This window comes from Nannospalax galili, unplaced genomic scaffold, assembly GCF_000622305.1.
Source record: "Nannospalax galili isolate Female #2095 unplaced genomic scaffold, S.galili_v1.0 scaffold518, whole genome shotgun sequence".
Lineage (NCBI taxonomy): Eukaryota > Metazoa > Chordata > Mammalia > Rodentia > Spalacidae > Nannospalax > Nannospalax galili.
Window position 1 is genome coordinate 2,262,356 of NW_008342851.1, and position 8,805 is coordinate 2,271,160.

Consider the following 8,805-nt stretch of genomic DNA (forward strand, 5'->3'; position numbering starts at 1 on the left):
ATGAGAAAATATAGGCCTGAAAGTCAAATCTAATTTAACATTCTTTATTTGATCAGGCAGCTCATTAACTATTTCATGTTTCTACTTAGCTGGGACTGTATTTCCAAGGTTCAGACCACGATGTGACCATGACACCAAACGCCACCAAGGAAATGAGAACTTTTTTTGAGTCTGTTCCCAAACAGTGACCTTTCAAGAAAGGCAGCATGTTCTTCTTTCACACTACTGTCGAAAAAGTTGTGGTGAAGAAAAGAGGAAGGCTATGGTGAGAGATGAAGAACAGGGTTCTAGATGTGCCAGAGAAGGAAGGAACTGGGGTCTGTCATGTCACTGATAGGCCAGTCCCAAGTTCTCTCCCTATAAACTTCCCTAGGGAGATATAGACACATAGACAAGCTTCTGTTTAATTTAAACCACAATTTATGCTCTTATATTCAGTTGAACCCAATTATGGTTAAGATAGAAGTTGGCATCCTTAGGGATTTGTGAGCGCACCCAAACCAGACTCTAAAACAAGAACATCTGTAAAAGGCAGAATATTACTACTAATTTATTACTTTTTATTTTTTATTGTGTGTCTGTGTATTTCTGAGTATGCATTTGTGCACACAGTTTCACTGCCCAGGGAAGCCAGAAAAGGACATCAGTTCCCTTGGAACCAGAGTTACAGGTAGCTGTGAGCCACCTGACCTGAGTGCTGGAAACTGAACTTGAGTCCTCTGCAAAAGCAGGATGTGCTCTTAACCACCAAGCCATTCCTCCAGTCCCATGGAAAGCAGACTATTTAGTAAGACCCCGTGTAATGCTCACAGACACAAAGATTCTTTCCGCCTCTCAGACTTTCATAAACATACAACCAGATTCTCTTACTTTCTGAAGCTTTGGGTCTTCTAACCTCTTGGACACTCCTGATGGTGCTTAACAATTCACTCCAACAATTTGCAAAAGAAAACAGCCCTGGCTAAAGGAACTAAAAGTAAAGCTAAATTGTGAGTCGTAATTTCATTGAAGAAGTTGGATGACCATTCTCAAAAGTATTTTTGTTGATATTTCTTGAGTGTACTGTCAGATGGCAAGAAAAGGAGCAATCAATTAAAATAATATTTTCCAGCATTGAAGCTTTGGGAGAAGAAATATGAAAAGCAATTGCTAATAGCAATGAAACCTTCTAGAAGAAGAAGAGACCAATGTACGATCCCTTGAAACTTTCTCAGGTGAGACTATTTTTTATGTAAGATTCATTGCCCAGAATGGCAATTTTTTGTTTTTTCAGTGCTTGAGGTTTGCCAACTTCAACATTTTTCTTGGTGCCGTGAACGATGTTACTGCTGGCTATCATTTCCAGTAAGTCAGAAGGCAAAAATAGTGTTAAATGGTGGAATTATAAGAACAGGAGTCTCTAAATATTTATTAATTTATTTTCAGAATCTTTGATTAGGAGATTTTTTTTCATTCATTGAGGGGAATAGAAATATGTAGAAAGGAAACTAAACAAATAAAACATTCAAATGTAAAGACTAAAGGCAAATAAGGCAAGGGCAAAACATTAAAAAAGATTACTTACTATTCAGTATGCTGTGATCAAAATACAGCCACCACTGATAGACTTTTGAAGATTAGAACTTTCATAACAGTTAAAATCTATGGTGGGTTAACTAGTGTACCTCTAAATTCATGGTCACCTGGAACCTCAGCTTTCGATCTATTTGGAAATAGGTTATTTGATGATGGAATGAGTTCAGCTCATGGTGATTTAGATGGATTTTCAATTAAGTGCTTGCTGTCTTTACAAGAAGAGAGACAAACCTAGAGAAAATAGGTCAGATATGGGAGTAATGCAGCTACAATCTGAGGATCATCAAGTACGCTGTCAACTGTAGAAGGTAGGAACGAGGCATGGAGTAGCCTTCCTCTGAGTCTCCAGAGGAAACTAATACCACTGACACCTTGATTTTGGACTTCTAACTTCAAGAACTAGGGGAGAATAACTGTGTTATATTAAGACTCCCACTTTGAGGTGCTTTGTTATGACAAGAACAGAAAACCCATCGTTCAACTCTCCTTGCCTTTGAAAGCAACTGTTTGGAAAAGGTACCATAGATTGTAGGGTGCTCCCAGTTCATGCCTTCAGTACCCCTGGGCCTGGACCCATGGGTACTGTAGACAAGCAATATTTTTGCAAAATCTCTGTTTATTTGAAGACTGTTCATTCACATGCCAAGTTGGGAAAGTTGCTAAATTATGTCTCATTGAAAGTTTAGTCATTTATATCTGTATTTTGTGGCTTCACTGGCTTTTATTTAAAAGAAAAAGAAACAAAGGCAAAGGAAATGAAACAAAGTAAAATCTTACCATATTTTAAAGTCTCTGGGCTTCTTTAGACACAACCATATAATCAGTGTGTCTTATGTATTCTAAGTATGTGGGATCAGGTATGCAGCGGGATGTTTGTAAACGGTCCACCACCATATAGCCAAGCACATTTATTGTTACTTCTTCCTCACTTTGACAATTCATTAAAAAAAAAAAAAAAAAAAAAAAAAAAAAAAAAAAAAAAAAAAAAGAAACACAGCAAGACTGGATTGCTTTCCCTGACTACATCCCATAAACATATGCTGATGATAAACCCTGGGGGTCTCTGCAGAATGGTTATTCCACCTCTTTTTCAAATCAGCACTCATGGAGAAAACAATTAGTTATTCAGTTAAGCTGGTAGGATAAAGGGATAGAGGAGATATATTTGCCAATAAAAATTGTTTTGGACTTTTTAATGTCATGAGTTTAATTAAAACAGCATCTTTCAGGGGAGGTCTAGGAAAATTGTAGAGAAAAGTTTTTGAATATTTTTGAATATCCACATAAGCACAGAGCAACTCTATAGCAAAATCAGTACCTTATGGTAGGTTGACCTTTACAACAAGCATCACCATAAACTCTAGAATAAGATGGTGATACAGTATCAGCTGATAGATAGTAAGACCTCTGAGATCTCAGTAACAGTAGATAAAAAGCAGAGGGAACCAGAGGAGAGACAGGATTTAAGGCAGGAGCAATGCAGATATTCTTGTCATTGCTACTTCACCTCCAGCAACTAACTATGAACCTTTGTGCTGTTTGCTGGTTCCTACCAAATCTCTCCCTCAGCTTCTGTGAGTGTTACCGAAGGAACAGGCTTGAGTCTAATCAAGCCTCTGGGTACACTTCCCAATTTGCAGGAAATTTAGAGGCTAGAGAAACCTGTTTCATGGAACTGTATGTTTGCAGTCAACAAAATTAGGAGTGGCAAAACTGTATGTGACAGACAACCTAGCCATGGAAGAAAAGAAATGAAGGTAAAAATCACCCAGCAGTATGACACATGATATGTGGATTTTAAATGATATTAAAGACACCATCAACATTTTTGAATGGGCATGCTTGAACTATGATGTCTAGGGATTCATACTTGCATGATAACAAAAAAAAAACTATAAAGAAGTACAAGGAAATCATTTCTGTAAAAGACAAGATACTGGCTACATTTGGGAGAAGGAAAGAAGTTGTCACCGAGGCAGGACAGGAGAGATCGTAAAGTGTTGCTGACAACTTCCCACATCTGGATAAGCCAGGCTGATGAGAAAGCCCACGGTGGGCACCAGCAGGAAGTCTGAACTATTCCAACCATGATCAGACCTGCTCGGAAACCTCTGCTGCTCTCTCCACAAAGACTCATTCGATGAGCAATAAATCTTTTCTTATTCTCTTTGTGCATGTTGGAGGTCATTAGTTTCAACAGTTTTGCCAGAATTCAGGTAGGGTGTTTCATTTAACTATAGAATGACTACAGATAAGTTTCTACGGTTGCTGGAAAAGCTGTATTTTTTTTGCCTTTATAAAATCTGTCCTAAGTGAAACACAACCAAATGTTAAAGGATAATCAAGAAAATTAAGTGATAGCCCAGAAAAATCATAGGTACTCAGACTATAGAATGGTTAATTTAAGTATTTATTATAATTGTGAAGTATTCTGGACCCAAATAAATGACATATAAGTGATTGGTGGTACCTGGGGTTTTATCTACAGCACATGTTTTCTCACTGATTTTTCTCCTGTGCTTTAACAATATTATTTCATCTCTATACAGATAAGCAGGGGTTAATCATGGAACACCAACACTACCAAATGTAACCCAACCCCAATACTAAGGGAACCTCTTAGATTTACCCAATACATTTGTTTTCTTTATACAGACACAGTAATTAGCATGCATGCGACCCAAGTAAAACTAATAATGCCTCTTCAGGGGTCTAAAATAAATGATATAACTCTAATGTTATATCCTTGAAAAGCTTTAAAATGTTTCTTTATGAAGTTATGTGTTGATCGGCAGTTGTGGTAAGAATGTTAACAAACCCTAGTATCTTGATGGTTTACAACAGAAACATTTATTTCTCATTCTTGGATTTTTGAGGTTGGCTTGAGACACAGTTAGAGGCTGAGTTTAGCTTCTTCTGTTCAATTTATCATTTCAGGATTCAAGTTAAAAAAGGAGCACTTCCTAGCTGAAGCATGTTGTTCTCATGAAGTATGACAGAAGAAAAAGATGTTGGAAAAGTTGCAAAAACTCCAAAGTCTTCATGCAAAATTATAAAGTCCCCACCACAAACCCCATAAATGGTATGAGAAGGTGAGCATGCTCAGCACTTACCAAAATCACATTCATTTTGTTATCCTGATTGTATAATCTAAGTATTAATCAGTTATATTATAGTACTATATACTCAGTATTGAGATGACAGACAAACAAACAAGAATGTCAATTCAGCAATGAAGAAAAGTCAAAGTATTTACTCTACAACTTCAAGACTGAGTGGAAAACTGTATTAGTAGAGACAGTGTGGTGTTCCAAGAGAACAGACAAATGGGATGGAATATGGGCCCAGAAATAGATATACATAAATATCATCAATTGATCTTTGACAAATGAACAAAAGTAATGCATTGAGGATCATACACATAAAAACGTGAAACAGGGGCTGAAGAGATGGCTCAGTGGTTAAGAGCTCTAGCTGCTCTAGCAGAAGACCTGGGTTTGGTTTCCAGCACCCATATGGCAGTTAACAACTATCTGTAACTCCAGGTCCAATTCTGGCATCCATGTGTATTGCATGACACAGGTGAACTTGTACAAGCAGAAGAAATACTCATACTCATAAAAATACATTTAAAAAAATAAAAAAGAGCTCCAGTGTCCTGGTACCAGCATCTTCCTGGGTAAGTCCAGCTCATCCAGCATGCCTTGACACCCCCAGCCTCTTTCACTGTCCCAGCTCCCCCTGCCTAGTCTCTCCTCCTAGGCTGGGTACAGGCCCATTTCTTGTCTTGGCACCCCAGATACCGGGGCCAACCTCTCAACCCAGAGCCGCCACTGCTTCCTGATCCTCTACATCCATCAGGACCAATCCAGTTCCTCCCTACCATCCCCAGGAGCCCTCTGGGCCTGGTTTGGCCCTCACCTCCCTTTATTTCCCTGGGCTGCAAAGCCTCTGGGCCACCTGGTGCCAGCACCTTTCCTGGTCCCCAGGAGCCCTCTGGACCAGGTCCCACCCTCATATCACTTTGCTTCCTGGGCAGCACAGCCTCCAGTGTCCTGGTACCAGCATCTTCCCTGGGTAAGTCCAGCAAGCCCAGTGGGCCTTGATGCCCCCAGCCTCTTTCACCCTCCCAGCTCCCCCACCGAGTCTCTCCTCCTAGGGTGGGTACAGGCCCATTTCTTGTTTTGGCACCCCAGACACCAGGGCTAACCTCTGGGCCCAGAGACGCCACTGCATCCTGATCTTTTGCATGGGGACCAACCCAGTTCCTCCCTGCAGCCCCCAGGAAACCTCTAGGCCTGGTCCTTCCATCACTTCCTTTTACTTCCCTAGGTGGCATAGCCACCAGCTTCCCGAGACCAGCATCTGTCCTGGGCCCTTCTCCCAGGCCAGCCCAGCACCCAAATTATTGAGGGCAGCATTTCTCCTGGAGGGACCCATACCTTAAGAGAAAGACGGATATCATCTGAGCCTCATCTCACTTGGGCTTCTGTGGGAACTCCCAAAGACAAAAACAATTAGGCCACTCCAATATAAAATCAAAAGAAAGAACCTGAAGCCTAGACCAACCAGCTTTTCCTGCCCAACAAGTAAACCACAAAGGCACATAAAGATTACAAAAAGAAGCAGATATAAACTCAACAAAGGAAGGCTTGAGTCTCAAACAAGAATCATAAACTATGAAAGAAATTCACATGTCAAAGTCACAAAGAAAAAATAACATGAAAACCAAAATAATATATCCCCATCAAGTACCAATAGTCCTCTGGAGGAGTACAATGAGAACTCCCTAGAGATAACACAGGACATGGAACTCAAAAGAACAGTTGTAAACATGATAAAAGAATTCAGTGAATTTAAAGAACACACAAAGAAAGAAATCAAGGAACTGAAGGAAGATAGGGATAAACTTTTGAATGAATTCAAAAAAGTTAGAAATATTGAAGAACACTCAGGCTGAAATGAAGAAGGAAGTGAAATATTCAGTAAGCCAATTAGAAACGACAGGAGAAAGCCTCACCAATAGGATGAATGAAATGGAAAACAGAATATCAAACTGGAAGATAAAGTGGACGAATTAGAACACTCAAGCAAAGATTATGAAAAATTTTTAAAAACATAAGAATGGAATATGCAAGAATTGCATAACACCATAAAAAAAACAAACTTACGAGTCATAGGCATACAGGAAGGAGAAGAATCTCAAGATAATGGCATGGAACAGATCTTCAACAGGATTGTAGAAGAATATTTCCCAAAATTAAAAAAAGACATGCCCATACAAATACAAGAAGCATATAGAACACCAAATAGACAGGAACAGAAAAGAAACTCTGCCCAGCACATCATAGTAAAAATACTAAATGTACAGAACAAAGAGAGAATACTGAAAGCATCAAAAGAAAAACAACAAGTCACATACAAAGGAAAGCCCATCAGAATTACTGCTGACTTATTAATGCAAACTATGAAAGCAAGAAGAGCCTGGACCAAAGTATTTGCAGTTCTACATGACAAAAAATACCAACCCAGGATACCTTACCTAGCAAAAATATCTATTATAGTTGAGGGGAGAAGAAAAATCTTCCACACAAATAGGCTGAAGAATTCATGTCCACAAAACCAGCCCTTCAGTGAGTTCTTGAAGCAATACAAAGAGCTGAAGAAAGGAACAACTATACACAAGGGGTGATGGAAAGAAATTCAATGAAGGTATAACTGGAAATGCACAGCTATATCAAGAATGTGAACAGAAATAAAAATGGCAGGATTCCATACACATCTTTCATCAATAACTTTAAATATCAATGAACTGAACTCCCCAGTCAAAAGATATAGATTAGTTGAATGGATTAAGAAACAAAACTCATCTTTTTGTTGTCAGCAAGAACCTCGTCTAACGTTCAAGGACAGGCACTACCTTAAGGTGAAAGGATGGAAAATAATATACCAGGCAAATGGTACTAAGAAAAAAGCAGGCATTCTAATTCTATTCTATTGCAATTCTAATATCTGATAAAATAGACAGTAAATTAAAACTAATAAGAAGAGACAAAGAAGGCCACTCCATTCTGATCAAAGAGATAATAAACCAAGAAGATATTACAATCAAGAACATACATTCACCAAACTCTGGTACACCCAACTTCACAAAAACAGTACTATAGGACTTTAAGACCCAGATTAATCCCAACTCATTAATAGTGGGGGACTTCAATACCCCATTGTCACCATTAGATAGGTCAACAGGACAGAGAATTAACAGAGAAACATCTGAATTAAACAATACATATATCAAATGGACCTAACACACATCTACCAAATATTCCACATAAACACCAAAGAATACATTTTCTATTCTATACCCCATGGAATCTTCTCCAAAATCGACCATGTACTGGGCCACAAAACAAACCTCAACAAATAAAAAAAGCTTGAAATAATTCCATGCATTCTATCAGACCACAGTGCAATATAGCTTAAAATCAACACTGGAAGAATCCCCAGTAACCACATGAATACATGGAGATTAAACAACACACTCCTGAATGATGAATAGGTCAATGGAGAAATTAAGAAAGACATAAAAGTGTTCCTGGAACTAAATGCAAAGAACAATACAACACAACAAAACCCCTGGGACACACTGAAAGCAGTCCTTAGAGGGAAGTTTATAGCTCTAAGTGCCTACATTTAAAAATCAGAAAGATCACATATAAATGACTTAACATTGCAACTCAAGACACTTGAAAAGCAACAACAAATGAAACCCAAACCCAGCAGACAAGAAGAAATAACAAAACTCAGAGCAGAAATTAATGAAATAGAAACAAAGAAAACAATACAAAGAATCAACAAATCCAAGAACTGGTCCTTTGAGAAGATAAACAAGATTGACAGACCACTAGCCCAGTTAACCAAAAGAAAGAGCACCTCCAAATCAACAAAATCAGAGATGAAAGGGGAAACATCACAACAGACACAAAAGACATCCAGAACATTATAAGGGAATACTTAAAAAAACCTATATGCTATGAAATTTGAAAACCTAAAAGAAATGAATGGGTACCTAAAAGCATGGGAGCCACCAAAGCTAAACCAAGAAGAGATTAACAGCTTAAACAGACCCATAACACATAAGGAAATGAAACAGTAATACAAACCTCCCGACTAAAAAAAGCCCAGGACCAGATGGATTTATAGCAGAATTCTACCAGACATTTAAATAGG